Source organism: Mustela putorius, unplaced genomic scaffold (assembly GCF_011764305.1).
Source record: "Mustela putorius furo isolate JIRA1106 unplaced genomic scaffold, ASM1176430v1.1 tig00000854_pilon_pilon_pilon, whole genome shotgun sequence".
Lineage (NCBI taxonomy): Eukaryota > Metazoa > Chordata > Mammalia > Carnivora > Mustelidae > Mustela > Mustela putorius.
This window is the reverse complement of record NW_025421496.1, coordinates 2,460,824-2,481,383: the sequence shown is the minus strand read 5'-3', so window position 1 is coordinate 2,481,383 and position 20,560 is coordinate 2,460,824. Positions and strand designations below refer to the sequence as shown.

Here is a 20,560-nt window from a genome sequence, read left to right as displayed (position 1 = left end):
TTTTAAGGTTACATGTTGAGCATCCTTAATTTCTTCAACTTTAATTCCTCTTTGCCATGTAACCTAACATACTCTCGGGTTCTTAGAGTTGGCCATGGGTATCTTTGAGAGGGAAGTGGGCAGTGATTCTGCCTACCTAACACAGCTAGAAATAAAGAAAGATTTTATTTATTTATTTTTTGTTGGTTGTTGTTATTTTTCCAAAGAAAGAGTTGAAAAAAAATCATTCAGACCTTAAGTAAATACAGTTCTTTAGTTTACAAAGTTGTATTAAGCGCAGAGAAGGTTTAAATGGTGAAAATTATTTACCAAGGCTTCATTCTGCTGGATATTGAGTTGATCAAAGAAAAAGAAAAATACAAAATTTTCTAAAAGAAAAAAATAGAGATTACATACAAAACAACAAAAAATATTAAAGTTGGATTATAAGAAAATAAAACAGTGCTACCAAATTTTGATGAAAAATGGTTTTAATTATAATATACAAGTAGCAAAATTATAACTTGAATGTGAGGACAAAATAAATGTTTTGTACCTACAATGATGTAAAAAAATTATAATTGGGTCACTCAAACTAAATGAAAGAAATTTCTCAAATATTTGAATATAATAAAAAAGAGACTCAAGAAGGCGAATATCATGACACACACACACACACAAAGTCAAATATATTAGGTACAGAAAACTAAAAGAAAATGTATTACATGAAGATGTTACTCTTTTTTTTTTTAATATTTTATTTATTTATTTGACAGAGCAAGAGAGGGAATATAAGCAGGGGAAGTGGGAGAGGGAGAAGCAGGCTTCCTGCTCGGGCTCCATCCCAGGACCCTGGGATTATAACCTGAGCCACAGGCAGATGCTTAATGACTGAGCCACCCAGGTGCCCCCAAATGTGTAACTCTTTATTTATAGAACATTTTCCCTGAGGAGCTCTATTTCGGTAATGTAAGCTTACACTTTTTTTCAGTTGGGTCTTACCATACTACTTTGTTCTGAATAATATTTGATATATTACATATAATATAATATAATTTTAATATATACTATATACTATATATCAAAATATGTAATGTACATTATATATATTATTTATGTATAATAGAATATATATTGTGAAATGTAGATACCTAGAGGTCATAGGACATAATAACAGAGAGCAGCAAATTACACAGAAAGACCTTTAAAGATCTGCAAAGGGTCCCCCTTGAATTCTCAGCTTTGTGCTGATAAGCACATGCATGTGAGGAAAGCACCAAAGTCAAGGAAAAAAGAATCTGAAAGTATTAGAAGAAACAACATCCACTAATCAGAGTGAAAAACCTTGTGATTTAATATTTCAACTAAAAGGGTGAGACTTTTATATGAGACATAAAAGAAATAACCAATTATATGTGATATAAAAGAAACCACTTTAAACATAAGGCACAAATAATTTAAAAGTAAATGGATGGAAAAATAATGAATACTGTTTTTCTGAAAATAAATAAATTGAAAAAATTAAAAAAAAATAAAAGTAAATGGATGGAGAAAAAAATAGTATACCTGGCTAATAGTAATCAGAAAAAAGCTGGAATGGCTGTGTTAATATTAAACAAAGCAAATTTCAGTGCAGAAAATATTACTAGGTATAAAAAGGATCATTTCATAAAGATAAAGTTTCAATTCTTCAAGAGAACAAAGTAATCCTAAATGTTTATGTATCTAATATCAGAGTTTCAAAATATGCAAGGCAAATGCTGATAGAATTACAAGGAGAAATAGACAAATCCACAAAAACTCTAAAACACTGTTTTCATGAAATACCACCATATACTTAGCAGAATGTATGTGATTGAAAATATTGGCCGGGGGCACCTGGGTGGCTCAGTGGGTTAAAGCCTCTGCCTTCGGCTCAGGTCATGATTCCAGGGTCCTGGGATCGAGCCCCACATTGGGCTTTCTGCTCAGCAGGGAGCCTGCTTCCCCCTCTCTCTCTGCCTGCCTCTCTGCCTACTTGGGATCTCTCTCTCTAAAAAAAAAAAAAAAGAAAGTATTGGCCGGCACATATTGCATGGAGGACTGGCTGTGGTGCATAAATAATGAATCTTAGAGGACAGTGAAAAAAAAAAAGTATTGGCCATAATGAAGAACTAAATTAATGGAGAGATATTCCATATTCATGGATACAAACACTCAACATGTTTTTAAAAAATTTTATCTATTTATTTGACAGAGAGTGAGCACAAGTAGAGAAGCAGGGGGTGGGGAGCAGGCTCCCCGCTGAGCAGAGAGCCCAATGTGGGGCTCGATCCTAGGACCCTGGGATCATGACCTGAGCCAAAGGCAGAGGCTTAACCCACTGAGCCACCCAGGTGCCCCAGGAACACTCAGTGTTGTCAAGATGTCACTTCTTCTCAATTTGATCTAAAGATTCAATGTAATTCCATTTAAAATCTCAGCAGGTTACTTTGTAGATGCCCACAAACAGATTCTAAAGTTTATAGAGAGAAGCAATAGACATAGAATAGATAACACACAGTATTAAAAGAGAATGATGTTAGAGGACTGACTCTATCTGACTTCAGGACTTACTATAAAGAAAGTACAGTAATCAAGATAGCGTGGTATTGGTGAAAGAATAGATCAATGGAATAGAATAGAGAGCCCAGAAATAGATCCACATTCATATTGTTAATTGATCTTTGACAAAGGAGTGAGGACAATCCATGCAGCAAAGATAGTCTCTTCAACAAATGGTGCTGGAACAACTGGATATCCACATGTGAAAAAAATTAACCTAGGCACAGACCTTAGACCCTTCCCCAAAATAAATTCAAAATGTATAATAGACATAAATGTAAAATGCAAAATTATAAAATAACAGGAGAAAATCTAGATGATCTTGGGCATGTCAGTGGCTTTTAAGATACACCACCAAATACACAGTCCATAAAAGAAAGAACTGATCAGGTGGACTTCTTGAAAATTAAAAACTTGTGCTTCACGGAAGACACTATCAAAAGAATGAAAAGACAGGCTATAGACTGACAGAAAATATTTGTAAAAGATATATCTGATAGAGGACTATTATCCAGAATATACAAAGAACTCATTAAACTTAACAATAGCAAAACCAGCCTGATTCACAAGTGGGCAAAAGGACTGAACCTCACCAAAGAAGCTGTAAAGATGGCAAATAAGCATATAAAAAGATGCTTCATACCATGTATTATCAGGGAAATGCAACTTGAAACAGCAGGCTGGGGCGTCTGGGTGGCTCAGTGAGTTAAAGCCTCTGCCTTCAGCTCAGGTCATGATCCCAGGGTCCTGGGATTGAGCCCCACATCGGGCTCTTTGCTCAGCAAGGATCCTGCTTCCTCCTCTCTCTCTTTCTGCCTGCCTCTCTGCCTACTTGTGATCTCTGTCAAATAAATAAAAATAAAATCTTTAAAAGAAAAAAACAAAAACAAAACAAAAAACGGGCTGCATATAGTACTATGCCTATTAGAGTGGCCAAAATCCAAAACACTGATGTCACCAAATAATCCTAAGGATGTGAAGCAACAGGAACTCTGATGCATTGCTTATGGGAATGTAAAATGGAAGATAGTTTGAGAGTTTCTTACAAAATTAATCATACTCTAACTAAACAATTCAGTAGTTATGTGCCTTGGTATTTACCCAAAGAATCTGAAAAATTAGAGCCACACAAAAACCTACACAGAGATGTTTATGGCAGTTTTGTTCACAATTGCCAAAATTTGAGAGCAACCAAGATGTCCTTCAGCAAGTGAATGGATAAATAAAGTACGGTACAACCAGACAGTGAATATTACTCATCACTAAAAAGAAATAAACTCTTGGGAGGCCTGGGTGGCTCAGTTTGTTAAGCGGCTGCCTTCGGCTCAGGTCATGATCCCAGTGTCCTGGGATCGAGTCCCACATCGGGCTCCTTGCTTGGCGGGGAGCCTGCTTCTCCCTCTGCCTCTGCCTGCCACTCTGTCTGCCTGTGCTTGCTCTCGCTTCTCTCTCTATGACAAATAAATAAATAAAATCTTTAAAAAAAAAAAAAAAAGAAAGAAACTATCATGCTATAAAAAAGAACCTTAAATGCATATTAGTAAGTAAAAGAAGCCAGTCCCAGGAGATAGCATACTGTATGATTCCAACTATATGACATTCTGGAAAAGGCAAAACTGGGAAGACAGTATTTAAAAATCAGTAGTTGGCAAGGGTAGGATAGAGGAAAAGTATGACTGTAAGAAGATTAGTGGTTTCCAGGGATTAAAAGGAGGGGAATAAGTAGGCAGAATACGGAAGATTTTTAGGGCCTCGGAACTATACAATACTATAATATGGATACATACTCTTATACAGTTGTCCAAACCTACTGATATATAACACCAAGAGTGAAACCTAGTGTATACTGTGGACTTTGGGTGATAGTGATGTTTTGGGTGATAATAATTATAGGTTCATCAGCTATAATAAATATATCACTCTGGTGGGGGGTGTTGGTGTTGGGGGAGACTATGCATGTGTGGAAGTATGAAGTATATGGGAAAAGGCTGTACCTTTCATTCAGTTTTTCTAGGAAACTAAAAGTGTCCTAAAAAAAAATAAATTGTATTAAAAAAAGAAAGAAAACACAGTAGTAATCAAGCACAATTTTAGAATGTAAAATTTATACTACTTATTAAATACTGTTCACTTATGTAAACAAAATCATAATCTATAATTCATACCCATTGCGATTAGATATAATGTTAAGATACTGAGGCAAAATAGAGAGCTAACAAAACATTAAATATACAGGAAGAATGCAGAGCAAGTCTGTATGTCTACATTGTGTAGAAATTCTGTGATTTTATTTCTCAACAGCATTAACCTATCCATAGAATTAGAATTATCAGCTTTTCTTTTGGGAAAATTCTACTTGATTTCCAGAATACCACACACTTCTGGTATTCCTCCCAGTTTTCTGGCATCCCCTCCCCTTAGCCTCCTTTACTGTTCCCAACTCATGTCTTCAGTCTCTAAATGCTGGGCTGTTCCTGGGCTTTTCTTGCCTTCCATCTTTTTCTTTCCACACTTAAATTCTCGTGGTGATCTCCTCCAATCTCATAACTCAGAATATCGTTAACAGTAATAATTCTCAACTTTTTATCTCTAGCCCAGACTTCCCTCCTGAACTCATCTCATATATCCAGCTGATTACTTGACATCACTACTTTGTCATTTAATAGGCATTTAAAGCTTAATATACCGTCTAAACAAATACACACCTAGCCACACATGTTTTTCCCATAGACTTTCCAAAATAGAAAAGAGCAGTTGCATTCTACCACGTATCAGTTACAGAACGTTGTGACTTATCTTTGACTTTTTTCTTTCTCTCTCCTTTCACATCCAATACACCAGCAAAATATGTCAGTTCTATATTTGAAATATAGCTAGAATTTGACAATTTGTCACCACTTCCACTATTACTACCAGGATTAAGCTTTCATTCTCTCCCACCTTGATTATTATCCTCTCTGAAATCTGTTTTCAACACAGTGACCAGATAACCTTTTGAGAATATAAATTAGATAAATTATGTGACTTCAATGTATTCTTTTCTCACTCAAAGTCAGAGCTGAAGTCTGTACAATGCTGCACAAAGTCCTACATGATTACCTCCATGTTTATACTTGACCTCATCTCCTCTACCTCTCCCTTTTTCTCACTCTGTTAAGACACAGTGTACTCCTCGTATACTCCAGCAATATAGTAGGCAAACGTTTTCACTTGATATTCCCTTTGCATGAATTGATATGCTTTTCAGTATCTACATAACTTGTTCACTTACTTGTTTAGGTCTCTTCTCAAATGTCACCTTCATCATTAGACCTCCTTGGTTTTTCTATCTAACTTGCAACTCCACTAATACTCCCTAGTTTCCTAGAAGATTCCCCTCTGATGTAGAATCGGTTAAATTAATGAATGGAGTGAGCAATATCTAACTTTAAAAGTAAAACATTGGCTGTGAGCACTTGTTGAGGGAGGGGGTCATTGGGATATAAATAAAAGAATTAAAAGTTTATATCTTACCATTCATTATCCATTCCCTCAGGGTTCTGCTGTGATGAATAAAGGGCACAATGACATAGGACTAATTAATAGCTTAAATTTATTAGGATCACAAAAAGTCCATAATAGAAATGTGATGAAAATTGTATCTGAGGTCCTTAACAAAATATTAACCAGTTGAATTTAAAAAGTGTTAAAAAAAAAAAAAAAAAGAGGGATTTGTCTCAGATATGCAAGTCTGGTTCAACATTCAAAAATCAATCAATGTAATTCATCACATCAAAAGAAAAATCACATGACCATATCAGTGCATGCAGAAAAGCCATTTAAGAAAATCCTGTACTCATTCATGGTAAAAATTCTTAGTAAATTAGGAAGAGAGGGGAACTTTCTTCACTTGATAAAAACTGAAAAAACCCTACAACTAACATCGTATTTAATGGAGAGCAATTTAAAAGCTTTCCCCACTGAAATTCAGAACAGGGCAGGGATGTGTCCTCCCTTATTCCTTTTCAACATTGTACTGGAAGTCCTTGCTAATGTGATAAGGCAAGAAAAAGAAATAAATAGTGCACAAATTGTGAAAAAAGGACATAAAACTGTTCACAGATGACTTGATCATCTATATAGAAAATCTTAAAGAATTGGCAAAAATAAACCCTCCTGGAACTAATAAGAGATGGGAACCAGGTTTCAGGATCCAAGGTTAATATACAAAAGGCAATTGCTTTTCTGTATACCAACAATGAACAAGTGGAATTTGAAATAAAAACACACCATCATTAACACCACCAAAAATGAAAAACTTTTAAATACTTTAGTATAAATCTAAAAAAATATGTACAAGGAGAACTGAAAAATTCTGATGAATAAAATCAAAGTGTAAGTAAATTGAGAAATATTCCATGTTCATGAATAAGAAGACTCAATATTGTCAAAATGTCAACTCTTTACAGCTTTATAGAAATTCAGTGCAATACCAATAAAAAAAACACAGTATTATTTTTATAGATATCAGCAGACTGATTCTGAAATTTATATGGAGAGGCAAAAGACCCAGAATAGCCATCATACTATTTTTTTAAACAATTTTATTTACTTAGAGAGTACAGCAGGGGAGTGGCAGGCAGAGGGAGAAGTAGACTCACCTCTGAGTAAGGAGCCCGATATAGGACTCAATTCCAGAACCCTGGGATCATGATCTGAGCTGAAGGCAGATGCTTAACTGACTGAGCGACCCAGACATCCCTAGCCATCATATTATTAAAGGAGAAAACCACATTGAAGGAATGATACTACCTGACTTCAAGACTTACTATAGAGTGCCTGGGTGGCTTAACCCACTGCCTTCGGCTCAGGTCATGATCTCAGGGTCCTGGGATCGAGTCCCACATCGGGCTCTCTGCTCAGCAGGGAGCCTGCTTCCTCCTCTCTCTGCCTGCCTCTCTGTCTACTTGTGATCTCTCTCTGTCAAATACATAAATAAAATCTTTAAAAAAAATAAAAAAAGACTTACTGTAAAGCAGCAATATCAAAGCAGTGGTTTTGTTTTGTTTTTAATAAGTTCCACACCCAATGTTGGGCTTCAACTCAGGATCCTAAGATCAAGAGTCTCCTGCTCCACCAACTAAGCCAGCCAGGCACTCCAAGACAGTGTGGTACTTGGCAGAAGAATGAATAGATCAATGATACAGAATGAAGATTACAGAAACAGACCCAGGTAAATACAGTCAACTGATCTTTGACAAAAGAACAAAGGCAATAGGAGGGAGCAAATGTAATCTTATCAACAAATGGTGCTGGAACAGCTGGATGTGCAAAAAAATGAATCTAGACACAGATCTTACACACTTCATAAAAATTAACTGAAAATGGATCACAGACCTAAATTAAAACACAAAACTATAAAACTCCTAAAAGATCCAACATGGAAGAAAATCTAAATGACCCTGGGTATAACATTGACTTTTTAGATAAACACCAAAAACATGACATGAAAGAAATAATTCAGGCATAATTAAAATTGAGAATCTCTACTCTGTGGACATTGTTGTAAAGAAATGAAAAGATAAGCCAGAGTAGGAGAAAATCTTTGCAAAAGACACATTTTATTGGTAGGATGGAGTGGCAAATTTTTAAGCTCTTTATACATGGAATTGGTTTAATTTATTTTGGTATACAGTATAGTATGGTATATAGTGTAGTATGGGACCTAATTTTATTTTCTTTTAAATGGATATACAGCTTTCTCTGCATCAATTTTAAGGATTATTCTTAGACTTTTAGAGTATAATTTCACTTTTGTCATGATCAAAGTTTCAAGACATACTCAGAACTATTTGTGATGTACTTTTCTGTTTAATTTGTATATGTGTTCATTCATGCAGTTATGCTGTAAAATTTGAATTGTAGTACCTTTATAGTAAATGACATAGCTGCCTATGGGTAAACAGATACTTTCTAATGAGATTTATTACACGTTGGGCCACCTGGGTGGCTCAGTGGGTTAAGCCTCTGCCTTTGGCTCAGGTTATGATCTCAGGGTCTGCATCAGGCTCTCTGCTCAGTGGGGAGCCTGCTTCCCCCTCTCTCTCTCTGCCTGCTTCTCTACCTACTTGTGATCTCTCTCTCTCTCTGTCAAATAATAAAATTTTTAAAAAAAGATTACATGTACCTGAATGCATCCAGATTATATTCTTTTTCAAACTCTTTATAATTTACTCCATTTAAATTCAGAGCTGATACATATTAAAAACAACTATAATGGCTAACATGTTTTAGTTTTTCTTTATATTTCTAGATTTAAAATATGGGAGAGTAGTAGAAGGCAACATTTTTAAAAACCTCTAATGACTCACATTTCCTATCTCTAATTAAAACAAAATACCCTGTGGAATACCTTTGCATCATTTACCCAGTTCCATTAATTCTGGCTACTGAAGTTAATTTAAATACACTCTTGTAAAATGAGAGCTCAGTATCAGCTTTTTTTCTGTATTGGCATACTCAGTGAGACTTACAAATGTTATCTGCTAGGTGGTAAACAGAACAGCCTTGTCTATTAGAAATAATCTTAGCCAATAAATGTTATTTTTGCTCCATTTAGGAATAAAGATATTAATCTGAGATAACAAAAGGATCTTTTCATTAAAGCTAAAAGCAGTTCTTCTATGATTAGTTGCATATGCAAATCTTACCCAATTTCTTTCATCTTTTCTGACAGTTGTGCAGGAAGAAAACTGGATACAAAAATGCAAGTTAAATCCACTATAAATAAAACTGCGCTATAGCCCCTGTATCTTCAGTAATTTCTAGATCATTTCTATGCTCAAGCCTTCATTCTCTCCTTTCTTCCTGTATAGAATTTTAAGAAGTTAGCCAAGATGTAATGAGAACAACTGATTTAGACTTAGGGGATTCGAAGCCAAATTCCAAATTTGCATTTTGATCATTTAGGAAATTTCCTTAACTGCTATACTGAACCTCAGTTTCCACATTTGTTAAAGGGTAAACATAGCTGTTAACATGGCTTTTGTGAGGATTAAGATGCTGATACGGAAATGCCTGTCATTCTGATTGGATTTTTTTTTATATGTTAAAATTTAAATAGATGAACACAAAAAGAAACAAGACAAAAATGAAATCATCATTTCATTACCCAGGCAAAACTCTTTGGTTTATTGATATGAAAAGGGACTTTTTTTTTTTTAATAAAGAGCAAGAGAGCAAGCCCAAGTGTATGCATGTGGGGGTGGGGTGAGGGGCAGAGGGAGAGCAAGAGGGAGAGAGAATCTCAAGCGGATTCCATGCAGAGCCCACACAGGGCATGAACTCAGGACCCTGAGTTCATGACCTGAGCCAAAATAATCTTTAAGTACTTTTCTCTGCCCAGGTTTTGGAATACTTTCTTAAGCTGCTTTGGGATATAGGGAATGACATTTCAGTAACTTTTATTCAAATTCTTTATGCGTTGACTTTAGGAAAGAAGATTAGTAGATGTACTGAGTTCTGCCAAGTCAGAATATTGGAGTATTCTTTCTTCCTCCTTCCAGATAGCCACTAACAGTTGGTATGGCATAAGCCTGTCTTTGGTTTGATTGTGGTTCGTGTATTTGTCTGCCAGATGTCCAGAATACTTTTAGTGTTCATTTGTTTAGACTGAGACGATTGGGGGCTATATTTTTTTAATATATTTTTTTCAAGATTTTATTTATTTATCAGAGAGAGAGAGAGAGTGCACAAGCGGGCAGAGTGGCAGGCAGAGGTGGAGAGAGAAGCAGGCTCCCTGCTGAGCAAGGAGCCCAATATGGGACTTTATCCCAGGACCCTGGGATGACCTGAGCCAAAGGCAGCAGCTTAATGAACCCAGGTGTCCCAGGGGCTATATTTTTAAAAGGTTAACCCTCCCTTCATTTTGGAAGACCTTTTAGATTGGGATATTGCATGCAAGATAGTTCATATACTCTGGACTCCATATTTTGTTTTTTAGACACAAATGTCTTACCCTTGTACAGTGTAGAGAAATGAGAAAAAAATGAAATTTAGAAAAATATTTTGCTCCTCCTCCTCTTTTGTTAGGTACCTCAGCTGTTTACCTCACTTTGTGTTTCTAGCATGGCCTCAGAAAGACTAATTTGATTGATTCCACAGTGTTGGAATAGTTGATTACTAGGAGGAACCAAGATCTAGACAACCCTATATAGAGGCTACTTGGAATTATATTCGAAAGGGATGGTCCAGCCAGTCTTCTCACTAACATTATTAAAAGTTCCTGATGCCTAAGAAAATGGACCTGTGTTCAGTTGCAACTGAAGATGGATATTTACCCCCAGAGCATCTTTCTCTGTGTATTTTTAATGCCTAGTGGGAATATCTTGAATAACCTCCTACCTTCATGCTTTTTATTTAATTTTACTTACAAAATTGTGACCATTTTTAATACAAAAGGAGGGGAACCTTGAAAATTAATCAAGAAGACATTCTCAGTAGTCTCAGGTTCAGGGTAACATGGCAGAAAAAAAAAATTCCGAATGGTAAAATAATAAAGCCAGTATGCTTGGCTGTTGTGCCACTTTATGTTTGAGTTTTTCTTACTTGAAACTATAAGATACTGTATGACGTAAGAGAGGGGCTGATAATTAGTAATAATCTGCTTGCTACTTAGCCCATTGAAGACCATTTGATTAATTATTTGAAAGTTATAGGAAAGAACATCCATGATCTAACTTTTGAACAAGTGGAGTTGTGACATAAAGCTATGATTCAGAATTAAAAAGAAAGTTTGAAATGACTGGTTCACTTTGGCACCCCAACCCAGGTATATGTCATTAAAATGAGTTGCCTTTAAGTGAAATGGGTGGTCTGCAAAATAATTTTTTAAAGATGGGAAACTGATAGACACTATTGCCAAACAAAACATCTGCAGTGTTGACATCTATATTTGAGCATCTTTCATTTTCCCAAGGTGTGCAAGCAATAAGGAGAAGTAGGCGAGAAATCCACTTGAATAAAGCTTTTCAAAAATGGATGGAACAGAAAGCATTCCCAGAGGCAGGTCAAGTTCAACCCAAGAACAACTCTCTCAGTGCTTTCACAACTAGTTAAAATACAAGACCAATAATACCTCAGCTCTCAAATCAGTGCTGAAATCCAGCAGAAGGTTGTTAATATTGATATGGTTAATATACATCAAACAGGATTCCTTTAATTTTCTGAATCGAAAAATTCTCCACAGTGTTGACATTTCCTTACTGAACTCCCAGGATTGTTTGGTTTCAAAGGCTGTTGGGCTCAAGACGCATTTTGTTTTAAATAATCCTTCATAAAAAATTCAGCTTTCAGTCTAATATGATTGAAACTCAGCTTGAGTGTGTTTTATAATGCATTGAACTGGAAAGACTATGGGCACTGAATTATTCAAAACATGGTAGGCGAAGGAGTGATATGTGTTCTCATGTGGGGAGGAGGTGATCAAAGAAATCAGTGAGACTTGATATGTCTTGTTATCTCATTTTATTTACCTTTTAGAACTCCTCCAAATATTAGAGGAAAGAAATCAATATCAATTTTCACCTCTGTCACGTTCCACACTTCAATTATTAATGAATGTCAAATTTGACCACAGTTCTCTCTACCACCTGCTCTGCAATAATATTTCTGAGCCTTTATTAAAAATGTAAAATTGTCATTGAATTTCCAAATATGATTCTCCAGTGGCTAATTCAGCTTGTTTTATTAATAAGTGGGTTCTGATGAGTAATACTAATTTAATATGCCTGCATGTAAGATTAAACTATAAATTATTCCTGCTGAATGATGAGATATGACTGCTATGTGGTTGTTGGGCAATAACCTTCCTGAATTAACCCTCCAAGCACACAATTCTTGGAAGAAACTATTACTTCATCTTATAAACCTGACATCATGTTGTATGTTTAGCAGAAGAACATGCACAAACACACACAAATACATGGGAATGAGTGAAAAAAGCACATATGCACACTGTGCATGCTTACATGATTTTTCAAATAGAATTCTCCAGAAAGAACTTTACTAATGATTTGCATTTTTATAGTGTATTAATTTCATACATACTAAAATACTGCATGAAATAACTTACTATTTTGTTACTCATGCAGTATTGAATTTTGAGATACTAAATATAAGTTAAAACAATTATTAAGAGTCCTGGGCCATGAAAGACTCTTCTAAATTACAAAGAATCTGATGATTAGAGGTCAAAGCTGCCACAGAATAAATACTTCCTTGCTCCAGAGGCCATTACAATACCCCCTTAAGGATAGAATGTTCCTATCAAGAAATTAGCTATTTTTTATTTATTCTAAAAGGAGAAAACAGTGGGGGTCTGTGGCTTGGTGAGTACAGGAGACATTCCCTGCCTTATACAATAAGCCACAAACAATACATAAAATAGCCCCAGGCCTTTTGTCTTTTGTACCAAGTTCTTTCATATAGTGCTCCTGATCAATTACACTTAAATCAACAAGAGTTGCTTGAACATTTGACAGTTGTATTCTCCATACAACCTACCATACCCTAAAGCACATTTGAGAGTTACTGAGATAAAACTGATTCCAGAAATACTGTCTCCAAATTTTTTCAGGTGGCATCAATGAAGTTAGAGGGGGAAAAAAATTCCACCTTGATTTCCTGGCCTGCCAATCTAAGGCCAGACAAGCATAAACCTTTATAGCAAAATGCAAGTAGTTCCTAGTTGAGGATTTGGTTTCCATGGTCTTGTGTAAAAAGTACATAGAGACTTTATTTTCCTTTAATCCTTTTTTTCAAAGAGTAAACTCAGTTTATCTGTAAGAGATGATGAAATTTAGAATCTTTAAATCTCTAACATTTTATCAATTGCTTAGCATTTTTTTTTTTAACTAGATGGGACACACACACACACAAAATACATATCCATTAATACTATTCACAGTCCTGGAACTTTTGCATTTCCTTTACCTAAAAAGACTAAACAGTGGTTTGATGTCTAAATACAATAAAGTATCAGGTCATAGCAGAACCATAACTTATTTTATTTGATGTCAGAATAAATATTCATTGTTCTAATGTAAAGAACATTTCTCTTCTTTCTTGCATCCAATTATTGTATCCTGGACAAAGGAGTTTTACTTGCTTTTATTCTAAAGGAGAAATGTTCACGTTTGTTAATGTGGAAATTGATAACATCAGTAGGCAGAACCAAATACTGTTCTTATTCAGCTGAATTCACATTTCCAGTGATGATTCAGGGTTTAATAGGATTTCCTCTGCCACTCCAAAATCTGAAAATAAGCTTCTCACTAAAGTTTCTTGATAGCCCATTACCTGTTCTGTGACAAGGCAATTCAAAATTTAACATATTATGTTTCTCTAATGTCTTTTTTGATTTATTAATCAATGGACAACTATTGAGTTAAGACAGAGTCTTACTGGGCTCCTGGGTGGCTCGGTGGGTTAAACTTCTGCCTTCAGCTTGGGTCATGATCTCAGGGTGCTGGAATCGAGTCCCGCATCGGGCTCTCTGCTCAGCAGGGAACCTACTTCCCTCTCTCTCTCTCTCTCTCTCTGCCTGCCGATCTCTCTCTGTCAAATAAAATCTTAAAAAAAAAAAAAACCTTACCATTGCTTAGAAAAAATATTGATGATGAAACTTAATGTAGCTCCTCTTATATAGACTAACTTTGAAATTTACTTTCAGAGGATTTTATGAATGTACAAAGGAACGAGGACCAGGGTTATCCTATTCCCACTGGCCCATGGTGAGTATTTGCTCAATAGAAAAATAAATAAATAGATAAATAAATAAATAAATAAATAAATGAAGATGTAGTACAGGAGAGACACTTGACAGATGACCAACATTACTTGGTGATAGCAATGACCCAGCTCATCTATGATCAAACACTATAAAGTGTCCTAAAGATAAACTTACTACAAAAAGAAGGGAAAATTCAGTTACAGGGATACTTCCAGTTCCACCTCTGAATACAAAAGCTTGAAAGTTGTCCTTTTGTCCTTGTGAGATAAAGCTGGACAAACTGAGTTTTTTCTTGGACCCATCAGAGAACTAAGTTTGCAGGATAGATTTCCACTCCAGAATCTGAAGATACAGATGAATCCAGAAAGTCACAGCTGAGATCTGCTTATCTAGAGCAGAAGTGGCTAGAACCATAGCATGAAAACAGTAATTTTGAAAAATGGCTGGAGGCTGAGTATGGACTAGCATGACAGTGAGAAGCTCTGGTGGCTGCAGTCTTTGGAGGTCCCCCCTCGTTACTTCTTTACCTCTGGGAATTCCACCATGTTCTTCCAGTGAATGAAGATCAGAGAAAAATGCTCGCATGGCTCTGGTAGCAGAGGGGAAGATGAACCATTATCAAATATACCTGATTTTTCCATAGCAAAGTCCCACTCTTTGAGACAAATACTTTGTCAGAGCCTCAGCACTGTTGGGAGAAGGGCCTTCTTCCATCAGTAGCCTTCTCTCTTGCTTAAGGAGAAGGGGCTCACAGACAACAGGACTCAGAGTTTTAAGGAAATAGAAACACTGCAGCCAGAGAAGAGAATAAGGGGTGGAGGTTAAGACAAAACAAAAAGCTTATATCACTGGATATATGCTTGTGAAGGTCACAGCCCAGAGACACAGGACTAATGAAAGATTGAGATTCAATCATAAGGCTATAGAACACCCCCTCACCTTCACACCTTAACACCACACTAGCAGGCTCCAGTGTAATAACAATGGATTACAGCTGAAAGAACTGCAAGGCATACTGCCTCTGAGGGAGAGTTCTCGGGGAAGCCCACGGTCTGTAACTGGGAGAGAAAATTTAGAGCCTTTGACAGCTACAGCTACAGCAAATGTTAAACCCAGTCCAACTTCTAGTCAGATTAGCATAAATTCTCACCCCAAAGGCCTGTTTACCTCAATTCCTGTTACTCAATACAGCATGTCCTGTTTCAATAAATAATTATAAGACATACCAAAAGATAAGAAAAGACCAATAAGAGGAGACAAAGCAAGGATTAGAAACAGGATACCAATATTTGAACTTAAATAGGAATTTAAATGGGAATTTAAAATAACTATGATTAATGTGCTAAGAGTTCTAATGGGAAAAGTAGACAGTATTCAAGAAGGGATGAGTGATGTAAGCAGAGAAAGGGAAACTCTAAGAAGGGATCCAAAGAAATGCCAGAAACGAAAATAGCAATTACAGGAATGAAGAATGCCTCTGATGATATCTTCATGAGACTTCACACAGCCAAGGATGGAATCAGTGAGTTTGGAGATTTGTCAATAGAAATTTCCCAAACTGAAACATAACTGTAATATACTCATAATTGGAATACCAGAAGGAGATGAGAGAGGAACCGATGAAATATTTGAAGTAAAAATGGCCGAAGTACTTCCAAATTTAATGAAAGACATAGATACAAGGAATTTAAGACAACACTAAGCAGGATTATAAAAACAAATGAACAAAAACCTACATACCTTGTCATCTCATATTTAAACTGAAAAAAATTAAAGACAATCTTGAAAGAAGCCAAAGGGTTAAAAAACACTTTATATAGCACAGGAGAGGAAAAACTGCTTTCATTCTCCCCATCTTGGGGTCATTGTCTGAGGCCCTGTATAACAGACTGACAAGAAGTGTCTGGCTTGCTCTACATGTGACTCTTGATCTCACTCAGGGTTATGAGTTCCAGCCCCACATGGAGAGTTGTAGAGATTACTTAAAAGTAATTTAAAAAAAGTTTTATTTACCTATTTTAGAGAGAAATAGCATGAGCCATGGGAGGGGGGGAGAGGGGGTAGAGGGAGAGGGAGAGAGACTCTCAAGCAGATTCCATGCTAAGTGTGGAGCTTGACGTGGGGTTCCACGTCATAATCCTGAGATCATGACCTGAGCTGAAACAAAGAGCCAGACCTTAACTGACTGTGTCACCCAAGTGCCCCTTAAAAAAAAAAAAGACTGACAAATGACAAATTAGCAAGAGAAAGAGGAAGAAGCGTATTAACATGTGCATGGCTTTTAACATATGGGAGTATTCTGTGATTAGTAAGCCAAAGGGATGGTTAGAACTTGAGTTTATATAGCATCTTACCAAAATCCCCAAAGTTTTAGAGAAGTGACAATACAAAGGAAAAGGACTGAGTTTCTAGGATAGCATGTTGTGGGAAAGTAAATTTATGGGGAATCTAATGATAGATAAAGACTAGTTAATAAGATTTGTTATGTAGATTCCTCTGGTGAAATATCTGGGTCTATAGTTGTCTTTGATGATTAACCTTCTGTCTTTTCTGGTGGGTGGGGAGAAAGGGTGTAGATGGGGGGATTGGAGACTTTTACAAATTTATATCCTGCTTTCAGGCAAATGGGGGAGGGCAGAGAGCTTCTCTTAATCTGTTTCTTCTCAATTACCATCAACTTCAAATAATCCTGTGATGAAGTGGCATGTTTTGGGGGAACATATTCTGCTACCCTTTGAGAGGAGAAAGGAGAAAAATTACAGGGAACTTCTCACAAACCTTGCAAGTAAGAAAAGAATGGAGTCACATATTTAGAGTATTGAAAGAAAAAACAAAAAACTACAGCAACCAAAAAAAAAACAAGGATCAACTTTGAGTTATTTATCCAGAGAAATTATCCTTCAAAAATAAAGGAGAGGGGCGCCTGGGTGGCTCAGTGGGTTAAAGTCTCTGCCTTCGGGTCAGGTCATGATCTCAGGGTCCTGGGACCGAGCCCCTGCATCAGGCTCTCTGCTCAGCGGAGAACATGCTTCCTCCTCTCTCTCTGCCTGCCTCTCTGCCTACTAGTGATCTCTGTCTGTCAAATAAATAAATAAAATCTTTTAAAAAAAAAGGAGAAATATAGATTTTCCCCAACAGAAATTTTGAGGAGTTCATCAGCTAACTTATTCTATGAGAAATGTTCAAAGACATTCTTCAGAGAGAAGAAAAATCAGAAATTCAGATCTACATAAAGCAAGAGGAGCATTGAAGAAGACATAAATGAAGGTAAAATACAATTTTTTTTCCTTAATTGATCTAAAAGAGAACTGTTCAAAGTAATAACAGTGTATCAGATATGAAAAGAATCAAGGTACTTTCTTTTAAAGCACCTGTACTATAATTGAAGCATTATAGTGTTATTTGAACATGGACTTAGATTATTTAAAAATGTATATTGCAAATTCTAGGGAACCACTAAGGAATTTTATTTAAGAAGTATAATTGATACACTAAGAGAGGAGATAAAATAGAATTATAAAATGTGCTCAGAAAAGGCAGAAAAAGAGAGGGAAATTCAATTGTGCAAAAAGAGATTGGAGAAATGAAAAATTTTAAGACCAAAAACAGATTGAATAGAGAAGAGGTAGAATCAGAGTTAAAATAATTCATTTCCTTTTTTATATTTTCTTTTAAGAGTCTTTCAGATTATGTGATATATTACCCTTTTGTTCTTGCCTCAAGAGATGGAGTATAAGACTCAATCATCCACAAAATAATTTGTGATCTTTTGATCAGAAATCTTATGAAAATAAATTAGCATTATTTTGATGTGGTTTCTGGCTGGGGAGTGGGGAGTGTGTAACAGACACCAAAAAATTAAAAGGAGAGAAAGAAAAGAAAGAAAATTGGAAGAAGAAAGCAGAATCTATCAAATTAATGCTAAAGAGAAAAAAGCTATGTCCACTTAAAACACATGTAGTTAGGAAATGGAAATCCACACAAGCTAGTTATTTCCTCTTTACGCTGGCAAACTTCAAACATGACTGTTTTCTATTCATTTGCCTGCCTGGTAGACTGAATAGAATCATAGACTATCTCATTCTGTTGAAACTGCTGAACTGGTTGTTCCTGTGGACTCAAGCACGATTTAAGTTGCTTGAGTGCTTATCCAAGTCCCAGAGGGTGGGGGTTTGAAGGAGAGACTAGCAGAGGGCAAGGCTAGGAAAGGGAATCCCACAGCGTTGCTGGAGCTGTGGGCCAGAATAAACAATGTGCTGTGACCTATTTAGCAAATGAAAACGCAAACCAGAGAAAGCAGCCAAGGTCAGGGACACACATCCCCTCCTGCTGAGATGATTTGGGATGTTCAGAACAAGAAAATGAATAGCTCACAAGAGGGAGTTTCCTTGAACTCCCCTGGGCAATAAATCACTGACTCTAGTGAAGTTTCTGCTTTTCTAAAACTTCGTTAAATAAATGGCAGCGGCAAGCTGGGGTTTGGTTTATATGTGGTTTCTTTTTTTAGACTAAAGGCAAATCCGATGAAGAATTCTTCCCCAGCCTGGCCTGTTTATGTTTAAGCCTAGATTGCTTTCCTCTCTGCCTGTCTCCCAAGGTCACCAGAAAGCTCTGAAACCAGACTCAACTTCAGACACATCCTGGTGAAACCCTTGGACTTGATGCGCATTTCACAATGTGCATTTTCTAGGTGATTTTGTCTTGAAGTCATTGCATTTTATTCAGGGCTCTCCAAAAAGAAGAGGAAAGAAGTCAAATTCTATAGCCCAACAACCATGGACAGCCCTCAAAATCAAGGATGATTTGGATGGATTTCTATCTATTTGCCTATCTGTCTGCCTGTCTATCATCTGTGTATATTATGATCCTAAATCTCATAACATGTGCATGGACAAACAGTCATCAGAAAATGCATTGAAAGTGTTCTTAGGAGATGACATTATTTAAAAAAAAAAAGGGGGGGGGGATGATATTGTAAGTGATGGAGTGCCTGGGTGGCTTAGCCCTTAAGTGTCTGCCTTAGGCTCAGGTCATGATCCCAGGGTTCTGGGATCGAGCCCTGCATCAGGCTCCCTGCTCAAAGGGAAGCCCGCTTCTCCCTCTGCCACTCCCCCTGCTTGTGTTCCTTCTCTGTCAAATAGATACAATCTTAAAAAAAAAAAAATTATGAGTGACAATTTTCTTTGTATTTTGTTGGGATTTTCAAATTTCTAACAATTTTATAGCAGTGATATCCAATAGAAAAAGAAATACACGAACCATATATATTGTTTTAGGTTTTCTAAAAAGAGAAACAGGTAAGTTAATTTAAATAGTATAATTTATATAACTTAATAAATCCAAAAATTGTCATTTTAGTATGTAATCTACAGAAAATTATTGAATATTTTCCATTTTCTTTAATTAAGTCTTCAAAATCTGGTGTGTATTTTACATTTACAGCACCTTTCATTCAGAATTGCCATATTTCCAGGGACTCCTGGCTGCTGTATAGTACAGTGTGGTTCAACAAGAAAAATAACAAACTTTATATGCATAGAATCATACAAGTATGCTTTTGTCATATCACATGCATACACACAGAGAGAGAATAATAATTTAGGATGACAGAAATAATGTAAACATGTATTTCCTTAGCTGTTTTATGGGACCTTGATAATTTATGTCAAGTGTTATTGGATAGTTTAAAAAATATATATTCTTGCAAAATCAAAGAAACCTGGAAACTCCAGAATATTTGAAATTAAATATTTGAAATTAAATCCCCTCTCTTTTCTTTTAAACTCTAGGACTTGTCATAACTGTAATATGCTAGTGTGCTTTATAAATCTGTAAGAGAGGAATAGGTGGTACTGCTGTTTCATGAACTTAGAGATAAGAGCAGTTTTCTTTTTCATGTAATATCTTGCAGGGCATGTAGAACAGTTTTAGAAACTCTGATATAGAAAAGCTAGTAAATAAAAACTATAAAAATAATGAGTTGGTATTAAAATGTTATCGTTCATTGGAAATATTGTGATTGTGATTGCGTGTGTGATTCCCAGAGTATATAGTATATTTGCTTAATAATTCTTTATGTTTGCACACTTGCTGTCTTAGCTTCACAATAGTTCTGGGATGCAATGCAAAATAAGAAAAGATTATTGTTTCTATTTTTTTTTAATTAAAAAAAATTTTTTTATAAACATATATTTTTATCCCCAGGGATACAGGTCTGTGAATGGCCAG

The 20,560-nt window shown here is 35.9% G+C and overlaps 1 long non-coding RNA gene across 1 annotated transcript in view; it reads left to right on the top strand.

Moving 5' to 3' along the window:
• The window catches only part of LOC106004299, a 37,022-nt gene extending 17,717 nt beyond the window's left edge, over positions 1-19,305 (top strand). The window contains exons 3-5 of the long non-coding RNA XR_006608214.1: positions 14,273-14,333; positions 17,471-17,599; positions 18,840-19,305. This is a non-coding gene — a long non-coding RNA (uncharacterized LOC106004299). The remainder of the gene's footprint in view (positions 1-14,272; positions 14,334-17,470; positions 17,600-18,839) is intronic.
• The last annotated feature ends 1,255 nt before the right edge of the window (positions 19,306-20,560 follow it).